Source organism: Fukomys damarensis, unplaced genomic scaffold (genome assembly GCF_012274545.1).
Source record: "Fukomys damarensis isolate Sample0158 unplaced genomic scaffold, DMR_v1.0_HiC HiC_scaffold_35, whole genome shotgun sequence".
Taxonomy (NCBI): domain Eukaryota; kingdom Metazoa; phylum Chordata; class Mammalia; order Rodentia; family Bathyergidae; genus Fukomys; species Fukomys damarensis.
The window spans coordinates 43504566-43520620 of record NW_022900947.1 but is presented as its reverse complement, the minus strand read 5'-3'; positions in this window follow the sequence as shown (position 1 = coordinate 43520620).

Sequence of the window (16055 nt, the reverse complement as noted above, 5' to 3'; positions counted from 1 at the left end):
TTTTTTGTTTTTTTTTTTTTTTTTTTTTTTTTTTTTTTTTTTTTTTTCCGGTCCAGGTATCAAACACTCAGGTCCTTGAGCTTTCAAGGCAGGCACCAGAACCACTGAGCTAAATCCCCAGCCCAATTTAAGTTTTTTTAACACAAAAAAATTTTGTAACACTTGAAAAATGATCTGACTGTGTAAACTCCTTTAATTTTTCTAGTTTTTTCCCATCACATTTCAATTCTTTCCAAAACATTACATTACTTTTTTAAAAAATGATTCTCCTTCTATACTCATAATTTCTTCATTAAATATATTGCAACCATGTTGCAAAATTACAAATACAATAGACAGAAACAGATGTGGAAACCAACTCAACTGATTCTTGGTAAGCATATAGCTCAACACCTGAAAGCAGGATGGTTTGGATGACCTGCAGAGCAATCACTAACAGGGATATTCAGTGAAGCAAGGTGTCCACAGGTATCCTGTACAAAGAGCAGGGAGACTCTCTGTCCTTCTGGTAAATCATCTAAGAATTCCCATTTGATTTACATCAATGAAGTCATCATGAGTTTCATAGGCCCAGATTGCTAAGTGCCCGTCCCCAACCCTCCAGTGATTACATTTGAAGAAGACATTTCTGTGAGTTTCTAAGGGCTTTTGTAACAGATGACCACAAACAGCATGTTTTGAAAATCAGAAGTCCAAAATCAAGGCTTCAGCGGTTCGTGACACCGCCAAAGGCTCTAGAAGAGAATTCTTTCTTGCCTCTCCTAGCTTCTGAACAACCAGACATTACAGCTTCAAAGACCTTGCTTCCAAATAAGGTCACATTTGTAGGCTCCTGGAGACCGTGAAGTTTTGGCAGAAACTATTGATCTGGTATTCCACACTTTGACTAGACCTCACCTCGATGCCTCAAACATGTTACTTCCTGTCTATAAATCCACTTAATAAACAGCTGCTGAATGAATTTATAAGGAAACACTTTCAGAGGGCAAAGCAAATAATGGGTAGGTTGGGACAGTTGAAGGGCTGAAGATATAGATTTTTGCCTGAAATAAAAGCTTTCAAGTAACTGAAGACATGGTAAGGAAATGCACTGCCTCTCTCTTGTACTAAAAGTGCTTAAACAGAAATCCATCAATAGAAGATTGGCCTATGCAGTTTCTAAAGCACCTTCCAGCTCTAATCTTTCTTTCATTCTCTGATAGATAAATGATAGATGACATTTGTTTTACCTTTTCTTCCAGCATGGATTCAAACATCATTTTAAGAATTTAAAACATATATGCATGATGCCAGCTCCTTAATCCCTATGAAGTGGTAATTAAACCCTCATGAGAATCCATATGAACCAGTAAAATAGTAAAAGAAACCACTGGATATTTGCTAAATGATTGGCTTTCCTTTTTCTTGGACACACAGCTCATTGCATTTCCCAGTGTCACTTGTTTAGAGGCGATCAGGTGATAGAATACAGGGTGAAGTGATGTGGGACACTTCCAGCCTATTGAAAGCACTCAGGTTTGCTCTGTGCTTCTGCTTTCCCCTCTTAATAGCCTGGAAAGGGAGGGAATGTCCAACACTTGCAATCTCAGAGCACTAACAGGCTTCCAATAAGCGAAAATCACAGCTTGGAGAAACAAAACAATCTTAGCTATGAATATAGTTTGTGACTTCCAAAGCTCATATCTACCTGACAAACCCTTATTTCTTGGTGTTTAATTTCTCTCATAAGAAAGAAGTTAAATTTAACTAAATTAATCCACTCAAATTAGTTGGGTTAATTAACTTAATTTTTACCCTAGGGAGAATTCATGAAAAAATATTTTTGAGAAATACTGCTTGAAACAACCATGAAAAGCACTTGTTCAAGACAGTGGAGCCTGTGCCAGCCTGGGCCTCTGAATGACTAACTGAAGGAGAGGTATCTTGGGTGTTACAAAATACCATGAGTGAATGTGGAATTTCTCTTGTGTTGGAACCATCATACATTTGAGAGACCACCTGATATAGTAAGTAGCCCACCCTAAGTACTACATGGTATCTCATCCATGTCACACATGGAGAATAATGAGCTCAAAGAGTATAAGCCCGGGGTCAAGACTGACATGTGTCTGATTCAGAACTCAGACTTTGTACTGTTTCTTAGTCAGCTATCAGAAGCTCATGTTTCCATTGCATGAGACCACTTCCAGTCTTATTTCCTGGAAAATGTGAAATGCAATCTCTAGTGTGAGGACTAAAGTTATGCTATTTTCAGTTGTGCTATTTTTATGCATTCAGAATTGATAAATGCTTTCAGAAATCTTAACTTTAAACCATGTGTGCAAAGTTGATCTGCAGAAATTCTGAAGGGTAATGTATGTAAATAAATTAATAACTGTTTGATAGACACAAAAACAAGATGCATCAGGAACGGATAAAACTTATAAAAAAAATTCAAGTATGGATGAGCAATGGTCAGCAGGCTGTGGAATGTGGTTTCATATCCGCTAGAAAACATCAAAGTGTTCCCTGCTGAAAATGCAAAGCCAAGTTGAGGATGTCATGAGAGATCGTATCAGTCACACAGGTGTAAATATCAAATAGTTTCTCTGGTGTGAAAAACTGTAATAGTACATAAGATCCTAATGATATAATTGACAATGTGAAATAGGAAGAAAAGGGCTAAAGGTGTAGGGAAAGTGGGAAGGGTAGGGGAAAAGTAATAAAGGAAAAGTAAAAAAATGAGAAAATGAAAATATGGAAATGATGTGTTTGCAAATAGGGAAGGAAAGAGAGGGTGAAGGGAGGGCAAGGACAAGGGGAAAAAATGAGAACCAAGACCTGTCATGTAAAGGTGCAAGATCCCAGTGATGAATGTAACTGTACTGTATACCTAAAATGTACCAATAAACTCAATGAGAGGGGAAAAAAAGAAATTATTTTGGAGCTTTCGTCCTTCTAAGAACCTGCCTATGTAAGATCACTTCCCAGACAATGACATGCTTTATCTTACAGTTGTGAATCTATGATTTTAACATGGGTATTTTAAAGAATGTGCCCATGTGTACATTGTCCTGCTCCTAAAACTATTCTCAATTCCCACAGAAGTCTTAAGGAGCGTCTCATTGTTCTCTGTGCAGATGCATATGTCTTTAGAGGAGTGTGCATCTTAGAATTACTGAATACAAAAGGATAGGAATAAAAATTGTTGGCTGACAAAGTCCACTGCGATGACGGATGGAAATGGCATTGTTCAAATCTTTCTAATTCTCTCTCCAAGCTTTATTGTATGCTCTTTTCAGATGGGCCTTGGATACACAACTGAACAGTGCTCTCTAGAGAATCCCCCTCTTTTTTGCTTCATTTTTATTCCATTGCTACTTACATAAGTTAATTTACTATACTGAGACTTAGCCACATCACATCCCAACCTGAAATACAGTAAGTATGGGAGTGGGAAATGGAACTATTGAATGCTACGTGGAGATTATAAGCTGTTTTAGGTGAAAGTTGGGGACAGAATTATTGCTTGTCTTTTACTCATATGTATTTTTAAAGGTACTACAGCTTTGGAACATATTTTCAGATGCAAAATTAACATCATAGAGAATCACCAGGTTCCCTGTTTTTATATTTAATGTCAGCTCTTCTGTATGTTGTGAGTAGCCTTACCTTTTAGCATTTAAGAGATAAAGCTCTGTGTTAAATTTTCCAATTATTACCTGTCTGGTACAGTTGCAACAGGACCATATCAAGTATTGGAGTTTTACTTGGGAAACGTAATTACAGTTTGAAAAATAGTAGAAAATGCATTCCTATCACATCCTTAGTGGCAGTTTATATGCTAAAAAGAAAAACGCTTAGGGCCTAATTCATAAGAGCTTTATGCTTCATTTACATTTTTCTGTGCAGTTTACTTGGAAAAGAGCATAATGCGTGTTTTTCAAGTAAAATATGCCATTTTGGGATTCATTCAACTTGCATTCCATTGTTCTCATTGACGGCCAACCATTCTTTTCTACAATCTTAAAGGGCACCAGTAATGAGGTGGGTAGAAAGCCCTCAATATTAAGTAGAAGCAATGCCTAAAACTCTTGTAAAGATTATTTAGAAAATTTACAGAAGTCTCAAATCTTGGAGCCTATATTGTGCACTTACTATGCAGTCTGTTTCCCAAACCTTTTGCATAGCACACTGAACAAATCATATGTCCACCAGGATATTTTTGAGAGCTGCTTAAAATTTACAACAAGATTTTTACCATTTCTCAACAAATCCATGTTTGTTTACTCAGTTCAGTGTTTCAACACATGGTCTGCAGGCTAGCAAGCACCAGTCAACTGAGATTATTAGTAAAGATATTATTTCTTAGGCTCCATGACACTGATCCAAAAGTTTGGAGGATGGAGACTTAGAACTTGAATTTTGCAAGCTACTTAGGTAATTCTTGTGCTTATCTCATGATGGGGAGCAACAGATTTAAAACTTCATCACTGTGTTTTAGACTAAAGCAATCAGGAGGGAGTTTGCTATTATGTGGGACAACACACTCTCCTAAAGTAGTCAGAGATTTTTTTTTTTAACTAAGTTTACGAGCTGATATTAGAAGAGTTGTGGAAGGGACCAAAATTGCATGTGCCAGAAGCAGTTTGGTCCCAAGGCACAAACTTACCAGAGTACAATCTATACCACTTAATCTATCTGTCTTCTTCCTAATCCCTATAACTGTTTTCTAGACTCTCCACAATGGCAAGAAGAAAACAAAAACATTTTTCACAGTGTCCACTGATGCACCAAAAAATAAACATTGTAGACAATCAACTAGTTATTTATTGTACACACTATCAAAGCTGCTGGGCCAGTTTCCTTCCCCTGCTGAATTTACTGAATATTCTGGGTGCTCTGGCACCATCATGGCCTGATAAAATTGGGGACCCAGCATCACAGTTCTAAAAGAGATCTCTCTCCCATTAGAAAATGATGAATGTAAGGCATTTAGTAAGCCGACTCCATGTTAAGTCCCAGAACATACCTTTGTTGATTAATAAAAGGACAAACTCACATAATAGAAATCACCCTATTATTCATATTCTATTCTCTTCTTCCTTCCTGGTACATAGGAAGGTTATACTCCCATGCTCAGGTGGACAGAAGCATGATGTGCCCCCACCCCAGGGAGGAGCCAGTGTGAATGCAGCACAGCCATCTTTAAGGAGGTGCACGCTCCTAGAGGTGAGCATTCAGTGTCCTGCACTGCCTCCAAAGAGTCCCCTGGATTTGCAGTCCTCTCTGTAAGCAAGAAACAAACTGTTCTTCTATACTGCACTGAGATGTAGAAGAAGAATCCTATTCCTATTAACCTAATACAGCATAATATTACACTTCCATGTGTCCATGTATCTCCAACAAACCTTATCAAAGAGAAGATCCAAGGCGGATACCTGACAGAAAAGTCACCAGGACCAAAGAGTTCCTTGGTAAAGGACATTTCGTTTCCATGCTCTGGAATAGTATCAGTCTCCAGTGGCCATTAAATACTTTTCTGCATCTGATTAAGCTTTTGATTCAGAAGAGACTATTCTGAGGACCAAAGGAGATGATATATGCCCAAGTGTTCTATTTGCCACATAGTGCTGTATAAATAGAAATTAGGCTTGACAAAGAGGATTTTTAGATTGTTCTTCAGTCCATGTGGATTTTTTTTTTTTTTTTTTTTTTTTTTGTACCAGGAAGCAAACTCAGGACCTTGTGCTGCTGAGGCAGATGGCAGCACCACGGAGCTAAATCCTCAGCACTCCATGTGGCGTTTTAAAGCACACACTCCATGTTCTTGCTTTCTGTTGGAGGGATTTTATTTTGATAATTAAAAAGGAATAAAATTTGTTGAATATAAGGGAGCCACCGCTTATAAAATCAGAGTTACATCTCCTATTTTGCCATTATAGTCTACATTTATTGTCATTATTGTCATGTATCTACTAAGTTCTTGCTGAAGTACTATGGAAAGGGCTGTGAGAAGTTAGGAAAGCTAGAAAGTGTTCACTGGGGCCTCCATTCCCATAATCTGTGCGATACAATTAACAGCTGCTAACACTGCTCTCATTCTCACCAAGAAAAACTAGGAATGAAAGCACAATCGTGTCTATTGAATGCTATCTTTGGGAAAAGCTCTTAATAACAATGGTTTGGTGGGTGACTTTTGAAGAGCTAATTTTTAACCTTATAGATGTCTTTGAATAAGTTTGCTTTTCTTTTGAGAAGTAGAGAGATTAATTAAGCAATGATACCTGGCTAAGAAAAAGTTAACGAGAATATTAAAATCCTTAATTCGCTACTACACATTCTAAAAAAAGAAAGAGAATTTTGGGGGCCTTTCTAAAAGAGAAAAACCACTTCACTGCTTCCTTGTATGTCAATTTGCCCTAAAGGGGCGCTGCTTCCTGAGTTTAATAAAGCTTCTATTTCTTCTCAGCCCTTACAGTCTATTAGTTATGGTGGTGGGTGCTTAGAGACACCGAAGCAATCATTTATAAGATGACAGAAACCCTCCTCGTTCTGAGGTGTGGGTTTTGCCATCTAAAATTACCCAGATGAAACAGATGTTGCAAATGTGAGCCCTTATTAGAATGTTTTCTTTTCATTACCCAGCAGAAGGCTGTGTCCCACGCACCGCGATCGCACACAGAGGAAATCTGGGACTGGCTCAGCCACCTGTGTCTCCGTCTTCGGCTACCCAAGGAGATCTGGTTTGAGTCACAGACACAACACAAAAAGCCAGAGCAGAAGCAGCCCACGGAGACCCAAGAATGGAACCGCCAGGTACGCACACTCCCCAGGCTCCCTGCACATTATTCGGAGTAAATTCCCTGACCTCCCTGGGCAACCCGGAGGCCAGCCGTTCACAGAAAGGTTTCAGGAGGAACTGGCAGAAGCTGACCTTTCAGCATGCTCCTAGCCCTGTGCAGATTGTTTTTAAGTAGTGGAACTGTCTTCTGTCTATGGTGAGTAAATTTCTTTGTAATACAAAAGACAGAGAGAGAAGAGAGCCACACGGTGACATATCCGGACAAACGGCAAATGTCATCTCCCTTGTTGCTTTCTCTAGCCGCCTGGTATCTAAACTTGATATTCCCAGATTAATTCGCCCAGTGTATACTAAATGTTTACTATGGGGTAGCCATTATTCTAGTTACTGAGGAAACAGTAATGAACTAGACAAAGTCCCAAGGGGCTGACACTGGCATGAGATATAGGCAACTGAAGAAATAGATGTATTCCCTCATGTTGGGTACATACATGCTTAGAAGAAAACAAAGCAGGGAAAAGGCAAAAGAATGGACATGACTGATTCTCAGTGGGATAAGTTGGCAAAGCTTCACTAATGAGGTGATCTGAAAGAGAAAGAAACAGGTAGACGGAAGGAGCCTCAGGAAAATCTGAGAGGAGAGCAGCAGGCAGTGAGAACAGCACCGCAGGAAGCTCACAGAAGAAGCCAGCGGAGTGCCTGAGCACAGATGGTAGGAGGTGGTGGAACGGAAGGGTAAGGAGGGGGCTTCAGGACAGGAAGCCAGAGAGCATCTTCACACAGGGCTGGTAGGCCAGGAAGAGGATTTGGGCTTGTTTTTCTACGCAAAACTATTTATAAGAAACTACTGGAGGGTAGGAGCAGGTGAACAGGAAATTTGATGTTTTTAAGACTACTCCTAGAATTAAGTATAGTCTATGGGACAAAATAGAAACAAAAGCAAACTGAAGATAAGGAAAGAAACTTGAGTTCTGATCAGCAGCATATGGAATCGCATACCTCGTTCCCCACCTCATGTCTGCATCACTCCCTGTTCCTTTCTTCTGTAGACTGATGTCCACTAATTCTGGTAATTCCTCCACTTCTAAATGTAGACAAAAGCCTACACAAAGGTCAGGGAACCTGTTTTCCTAAGCAGCATGAAAAAGGCCATATGAAGATCGAAAAGTGCTAGGAGGTTAATAATCTACAGGGTGAAACCTGACCAAGAAGAAATGTGAGGAACAGGTAAATAAAATTTCCTTTCTTTCTCTGTCTTTCACACTACCCCAAAGAGCAAATCCTCCTTTTAACATTTTAGGAGACTTAGCAGGGAAAGTAAAGAAGACTTTGGGTGACCATTTTTCATTTCATATTCCTACAATGAAATTTGAAATAGACTAACTTCATAAAGAGAAGAAGTTTACCCAGCTCAGAAGTTGGAAGCTACAAGTTTAAACAGCAGGGCCAGGGATTAGCTCAGTGGTTCCACTGCCTGCCTCGCAAGTGCAAGGTCCCAAGTTCAAGCCCCAGTACCAAAAAAAAGTTCAAACAGCAAGGTACAGGCTCTGGCGAGGGCCATATGGCATAGAGCAGGAATACACTTTGGAGGAAGAGCTCACCTCTTCCAACAGAAAATCAAAGAGGTTGCAATCTCACAATCCCTCCCACTCCCGAGACCTAAGACCCCCTGCCCAGGTTCCACTTCTAAAGATCTCAGTACCACCACCTCTCAAAGGACCAAACTCCCAACCATGAACCCTTGGTGGACACTCAAATCACATCAAAACCATTGCAGATTGCAAAGCAGAGGCTAGAGCTGGGTATAGAAAGTCCCCTTTAGCGGGATATGTGAAGGCAGTTTCTCAGGGCGGGGAGGTGGGGGGCAGTTAATAGAGACAATGAAGGATCAAGGGAGAAATTTCCTTTCCTAAAATAGCAAGCACACAGCACACAGCCTATCTGTTGACAGGGATGATTCAGGAGAGAAGATCATGATGCAGCAGGAGAAAGGGTCAATGGCAGAAGAAAGCCTGAAGGGAAAACGAGGAGCAGAATCAGCTACATAGGTGGACAGAGAACCAAGTCCACAGCCCAGACTCAGTGCATTGTTAAATGGCTCAGTGAAGAGCACAGTTGTCTTTTCTTGATCGCTTGTACTTTCTCAGGAAGTGGGAAGCAAGATCCTCAGGCAAGAGTGAGAAGTAGGGAGGAAGTGACAAAAGTAACAACCCAAGGGAGGGTCTTAGGTCATGGGGAGAGAGTCAGTGTTGAGAAATGATCATTGAGAGCAGCAGGACAATGAATCAGGTAGAGTAATTCTATGGACTCATTGTGCCTGAACAAGAAAAAAAAATTGCCATGCAAAAAAAAAGAGTAAATAACGTGAAATAGGAAGAAAAGGGCTAAAGGTGTAGGGGAAGTGGGAAGGGTAGGGGAAAGGTAATAAGGGAAAAGAAAAATATGAAAAATGGAATTAAAGTCTTTGTAAATAGGGGAGGGTGGAGGGGGCAAAGGGAGGACAGGGGAATGGGGAAAAAATAAGAACCAAGATACATCACGTAAAGGTACAAGATCCCAGTGATAAATGTAACTGTACTATATGCTTAAAAAGTACCAATAAACTCAATGAGAAAAAAAGTGTTATCAAACAATAAAATAGTTGTAGATTTGTTAAGTTACAAATAGTGAACTCAAAGCCACTGTATTAAGAGCCTCCAGACTAATTTCAACAGACTCTATGCAGGACTGCATAGGCTTGACTTCTGTTCTACCATGTACTGTGTATCTACCCTACCTGGTTCCTATTGATCCTCCCAACAGGTCACCTGAAGATCTCATGCACCCATCTATCATGACAAAAGCAAGTCCTCCTGGCAGGAACAGCAGTGGCAAGTTGGGGCAGCTTCATAGTGGACTCCTCTTCCCCCACTGGGCCCAGGGCATGAGCTGCCCCACTCACCCTCATCCAAAATCACTTTGTATATCAGCAAGCGTCTCCACGCCATCCTGGAAAGGGGATACTAGCCACATCTGGCTGGAAGAGGTTGGGAAGAGTATTGCTGCTAGGTGTTCGGATTAAAGTGAGAACTCTGTGCGGAGGTTACAAGCATACAGCAGAGACCCAAGCATTGGTGCTTTTTAGTTTTGGGGTGTTGTTGTTGTTGCTGCTGTTGTTGTTGTTTTAGCAAACTCCCCAGAAATATTAATGTGCAGCCTGGATAGCAGAGCACTGTAGTAAAAGAGTGAAGAAAAGGAAGCAATTTGTTTGTATTTTTGTAATTGTTTTACTTATTTTCTGTTGCTGAGACTCAAAAGCCAAAACCCACAACATAAAGGAGAAAATATTTATTTTGGCTCAGTTTGTAGAGGTTTCAGTCTAGTGAGTGGGATCCAGTCACGGTGACACGGCAGAAGGGCATGGTAGAGGAGAATGCTCATGGGATGACAGCAGGAAGCAGGGGCGGGGACCAAAGGAGGAGGAGAGAAGAGACCCTTCCAGGCCACATCCCCAGTGACCTCCTCCTCTGACCAGGCTTTACCTCCCAACAGCGCATTTAGCTATAAACTCATCCATGGAAATAATCCGAGGGTGAGTGTCACAGCCCTATGATCTAGTCACCTCCCCAAAGCCCTACCTATGAGCACAAAAGTTATCAGTCACCTGCTGACTGAGGTTTAGGGGAACCTTTCTGAAAAGTGTGTTTGGCTTCTCACCTCAAGTTTCACTTAACACAAAGTTTACAGATCTCCAAGCCCTTTTGGGGGCAGCAGAACTGCATGGCACTCTCTAGGCCAAAGTGCCACTCCCAATACAACCCTCCAGGTATAAACCAACACAGCGGTGCACTTGAGGTAGGTCACAAAGTAGGATTTCTGCAGGAAAAATGGAGCAAAGGGAGATTTTAGGGCTGAAGAAAAATGTGAAATGGAAAACAAACCACTCCAGGACAGAAATATGAATAAATTTAACAAATGTTGAATAATCCTGAAGGTTAAGATGCCAAGTACAAGAAGAGATCTGATGAGAAGTACCTAAGTACACAGGAGGTGAAGAACAGTGAGGTTTAACCTGTTCCTAGCAATGAGGAGCCATTGCTGGCAATGAGTGCCGGAAAAACCAAAATTGTGAGATCATGTAACCTTCTACAAGTCACTAAGAACAGATCTGACCCTATTAAATCATGAGCTGTCTTGTCTCGATCATTTTTCACCTACTGAAAATATAATCTCATCTCATAGTCTAACTCCACATGTGAAGAGATTTCTTAATAGCTTTTCACTTCGAATCATTTTCTTAAGATAACGAATTGAATTGAAGTAACACATTGGGAGTACATGGGATTGATGATTCTGTATGCAAAGTGTTACTAGGTGTGGAGAGTGCACCAAGGAGCACCCAGTCCACAGTGAAGTGTCACAGAGCAAAGCAGAATTTTCTCCTGGCTCTCTTAAATCTGCATCGTCTGCACAGAAATGCTTTTCTGGGTTGCAGAGGCATTGCACAGTTCTCCTGGCCCTGCACATATGACCAGCTTCCAATCTGCCCACTACAAAATAATCATTTTGTGGAAAGAGTCACTGGGGTAGACAGAAAGAACAAGCAGACTTTGTCAAGCTTGACCAATGTGCACTTCTAACTTAACTACACCAACTCACTCTAGATCATTAAGGAAAGAAATGTAAAATATCCCAGTTTTAAGACAGGCAGATATATGCTTCTGTACCTTCTTATACTTTTATCATACCATTGGAGAGCACTCATATTTCTGATAACCCCAACCTTGGAAATCTACAATTTATTTATGTGCCATTAGGAAGCATCCTAATGTTGGCATAGAATTTACCTTGCTGCTTACAATTTTTCTCCAGTCAATATCAAGCTCAGTTTACAATTTCCTTGGCTATGTATATGATACTGTCAGGGAGAACACAGTCTGGCAGCTCCCCCATAGCAGATGGAGGGCAATCTTCCCTTTCCTGTCTACCCTAGTGAATATTTCCACAAAATTATGATTTTGCACTGGACAGACTGGAAACTGGTCACACGTGATGGACCACAAGAACTGTGCTATGCAGAAGATTCCGAATTAAGACGGCCAGTAGAAAGTTTTGCTTTGTTTTGTGGTACTTTACTGTGGATTGGATAATCTTTGGAGCGTACTCACATCAGAGCTCTGGGTATAATGAAGGAGACTCTTACTCGGCGCTCAGCTGTTAATGGATATGATGAAGACAAGCACTCTATTAATTAAGGAGGCCTGTGATTAACATCCAGTTTGTGTGGCATATCTAAAAGCATTGCTATTGTTTTCTTATGACCATTATTATAACCATTTCTTATTACCATTCTTGCTTTTTTTATATTCTTGCACAACAACACATGAAAAGGCCTCCTTTACAATGGCCTTTCTATCTGCATAAACCAGCACCCCTCACACTACAGGTCAACAGCACCCCTCAGTGTTCTGCCTCCTTCCTCCGGGTCTGAGTCTGACCTGACCAGCCTGGACCAGGACCAGCAAAGAGGGAGTGTGATGAATCCTGCCTCAAGATGTGCACAGGATGGCACTGGCACCTCCACATGTGACAATGCTCTGGATCCCCAGAGAAAGAGAGCCAAAGACAGCAGACCTGGGAACACAACTCTGGCACCTGCCCCGCCTTCTTTCTCCACTCTGTGACCAAGAGCCCGGCAATGCCTGCAGCTCTGCCTGCTCCTTTCTGTTCTTACATTTCTCAGAAGGTAAATTTAAAGCCCTCTCTCTCTCTCTCTCCCTTCCCTTTCCTCGTCCTTTTCCCCCTTCCTTCTCTCACTCTCCTTCTCCTATTTGTCTGAACATAGGAAGGTGAACCCAATAAAACTGAGAGGTCCCTTAAGATTCTCAGCATCCCACTGAGTCAAAAGCACACAGAGGAACTTGGATTTACTCGTAGCCTGAGACATTGCACCTGGAAACAATCTGTATAGTCAGAATAAATACATTTACAAAAAACATATATTGACTGATCACATCTTAATCATCTTCACTTACGTCTGTGAAATAACACACACCGATGAAGATAGACAGGTGGAGGGGAAAAAGTAGCCAGATAGGTCTGCGATCACCCGGCGGCGTGCGCGTGAGCCTACGTCTGTGAAATAACACACACCGATGAAGATAGACAGGTGGAGGGGAAAAAGTAGCCAGATAGCAGCCAAATATAATTTGAGCTTTATCCCTGACCTTTAATTAGAATTTTTTATATTCAGACAGATAAGTGCTTCATCTATCTCATCTGTTTTTTTTTTATTTATTTGACACCATCTTTCCAAAGCTTTGAATCCTGCACATTTATCTTAGAAATTACCAGCTCTTTCACTATCTCTGGCCATCCAAGATGGCCCATTAGTTGTTTGGAGTCCCCTGGTGCACTGGAGCATCTCCTTTTAGTGCCTGGGAGACCTAAGGAGCAAAATGGCCTCCTGGACAGCCTGGCTAATGACTCCCTGTGGGGATCTTTCTTGCTCTAAGATTTATTTTAGAGGAATCTTGCATCTCAACTGCTCTCCAAACAAATTCCTGGGAATCCATGATTCTTAACCATGCTCAGCTCTTAGAATTAGTTAATGCATGTTTTCATTTCAGTGGTCTTTCAAAAAAGATATAAGCACATTTGGGCCGTGTGGTTGTCCCCTTACAACCAAGTGCTTCCCAGTGGTAGTGACCTAGAGTAGCAGCAGTTAACTTTGAGTGCAGTGTACCAGTTAAGGTGAATCCTCAACTTGATTGGCTCTGGGATTCCTCTGGGAGATTTGTGGAGCGCATCTCTGAGTGTGTCTGGGTGGGTCATAGAAGTGTGGCCTCAAGATCTATGTCTGGTCCCTTGGCCCTTCCATGCTGACTTTGTTCCCTGCTCACCACAAACTAAGCATCTTTTCTCCTCCACACCCTTCTGCCATGATGTTTCTGCCTTGGAGCCAACTAACCATGGCCTAACTCCCCTTAAAACGTAAGCCAAAGTAAAGCTCTTCTGCTGTAAGTTCTGGGTGTTGGGTGTTGGGTTTTGTTTATTGTGTCCAGCAATAGAAACACTGACTAATACAGGCAGTGTTTCTCAAATTTAAAACCCTCACATGCATGGAGATGTTATAAGTTCTCAAGGAGGGTGGCCAGGCTATGGTGCAAAGCTGAGGATGAACAGAAGGCTAGCTGTGCTCTTCTTACTTTTTCAAGTCAGTATGTTACACATTAAGATACTTCTTTCTCAAAACATTCTTTGAAAGCCAATGATACTATCTCCTGTATCTCATAATCGAATCCCAAGAGAGGGCCAGGGATATTTAGCTCAGTGGTTCCACCACCTGCCTCACAAGCACAAGGACCTGAGTTCGATCCCTAGTACCAAAAAAAAAAAAAAAAACCTCCAAGAGAGGGCCAGGGATATTTAGCTCAGTGGTTCCACCACCTGCCTCACAAGCACAAGGACCTGAGTTCGATCCCTAGTACAAAAAAAAAAAAAAAAAATCCAAGAGAAATGTTCATAAGATAATTTTCCTACATGCTACATACTAAAGGTCTGATACTTCTTTCTCAGTTCTTCGTTTTATGCCCAGTTTCAGATATACTTGGCCACCTGGACTGGCCAGACCATCACTTCCAGACTGGCATAACCACATACTTATTGTTTCTCATGAGACCTAAAAAAATCCATACCAATTCCTGGAACAAATTCAGAAGAGCCTCAGGCTATCAGATAACATCCTAGTAATCCTTACCAATCATCAGTATTCAGAGATTGTGAGATGAAATTCCAGTCAGAGCAAATTTCTCCTGACTTATGGATTTTTCTAGGCTTCATCAGGATGTACCAAACTGGGAAGAAGTAAGTGAAAAAAAATTTCTAATATCTCTCTGCTAAGGGAAAAAAGACATGCAAGCCAGTTGAAAATAGGGAGTTGATTTCCCAGATGATGCCTTGGGCTGATTTAGATGCAGCCATCCCAAAGCTCATACAATCCTGATTAATACCCACTCCATCTTCCTCGGTTGCTCACTTTCACACAGATGAATTAAATAATGCCTACCTGAGCCACCCATTCCTACAGGAGCTCAACCTGATTGCCCAGAAGGAGTCTATTACAGTGTGCAAGGAAAGCAATCATAATAAATTGCCACTGTTAACTCTGCCCACCCCCAACACGTCCCCCTCTTTCTTCCTGGTGTCTCACAGCATCCCTCTTGCCTTCATAGGCCAATTTAAGTAATGCAACATCCACATGCAGGTGAAAATGAGCCATCCCTCCTCAGAGAGGCCAGCAAACAAACAAAGCTTTGAGTCAGCCTGTGTGTGAGTGATGCTCCACAGCTGTCTGACCTTCAACTCTGCAGGTACAAGCTCTCTTTCCTGACTTTTCTCATTCCATTTCTCCCCTCACCTACTCTTCCTGGGTTGGCTGCTGCACATCCCTGCTGGTTACCCCTCTTTAACCACATCAGCTCTTTGATGCATATCAGTCTCTCATTGCTCTCTCGTCTCTGACTTCTACCAGGCATTCGGAGGAGACGGAGTTGAAGCAAGGCTGCTTTCAAGAAATGGAGAAAGAAACCTGGAGAGCGTGCATTGTCTTCTAATCACCAGCTCAATCAGAAATTTGGCAGCCTGGAAATGCCATGCATAATATATGGAGCAAGCACTTTTCAAAGTGGATTATAGAAATTTTGTCTGACAGAAAGCCAGGTGATTTTTCACTGATGCAGCTAAATTAAATAATCCCTTCTGTGGTCCTTCTCTGAAGGCTATTTACATATTATATTATGCGTCATTTTTCTTTTTCATGGACTTCTCCCCCTCTGTATTTATATAACAAATACACATTCTCAAAATTTTTCTTGTAATTTTGTTATGCTTTGTCCTGCCATTTTCATGTGTACATCGAAAAGCCATTCATTTTCTATCCTGGATTTCTGCTGGTACACTAATAATGTTGCTATTAAAAATCACCCTGGATTCAAAAGAAGATAGCCTGAGCTTCAGATTTGGGAAGTATGAAGTTTAACTGCAGCCAATAAAATAGTTGAGTGTAGTTATACCTCAGGGGTCTTGTAGTAAATGGAGAAACACCTTAGATGCCATTCAGTATCCCCTACTCTCCTGCACATAAATCTGCTGAGTTTTAAGATTACCTATACAGGGGTCTAATAGGGAAACAGAGTTGGCTTATGGTGCACAGAGAACCCACCAGCAAAGCCCCTCCTTCCTGTCTTCACGCAAGAATCCAGACCCAAATAACCAGCAGCATCTTTACTGC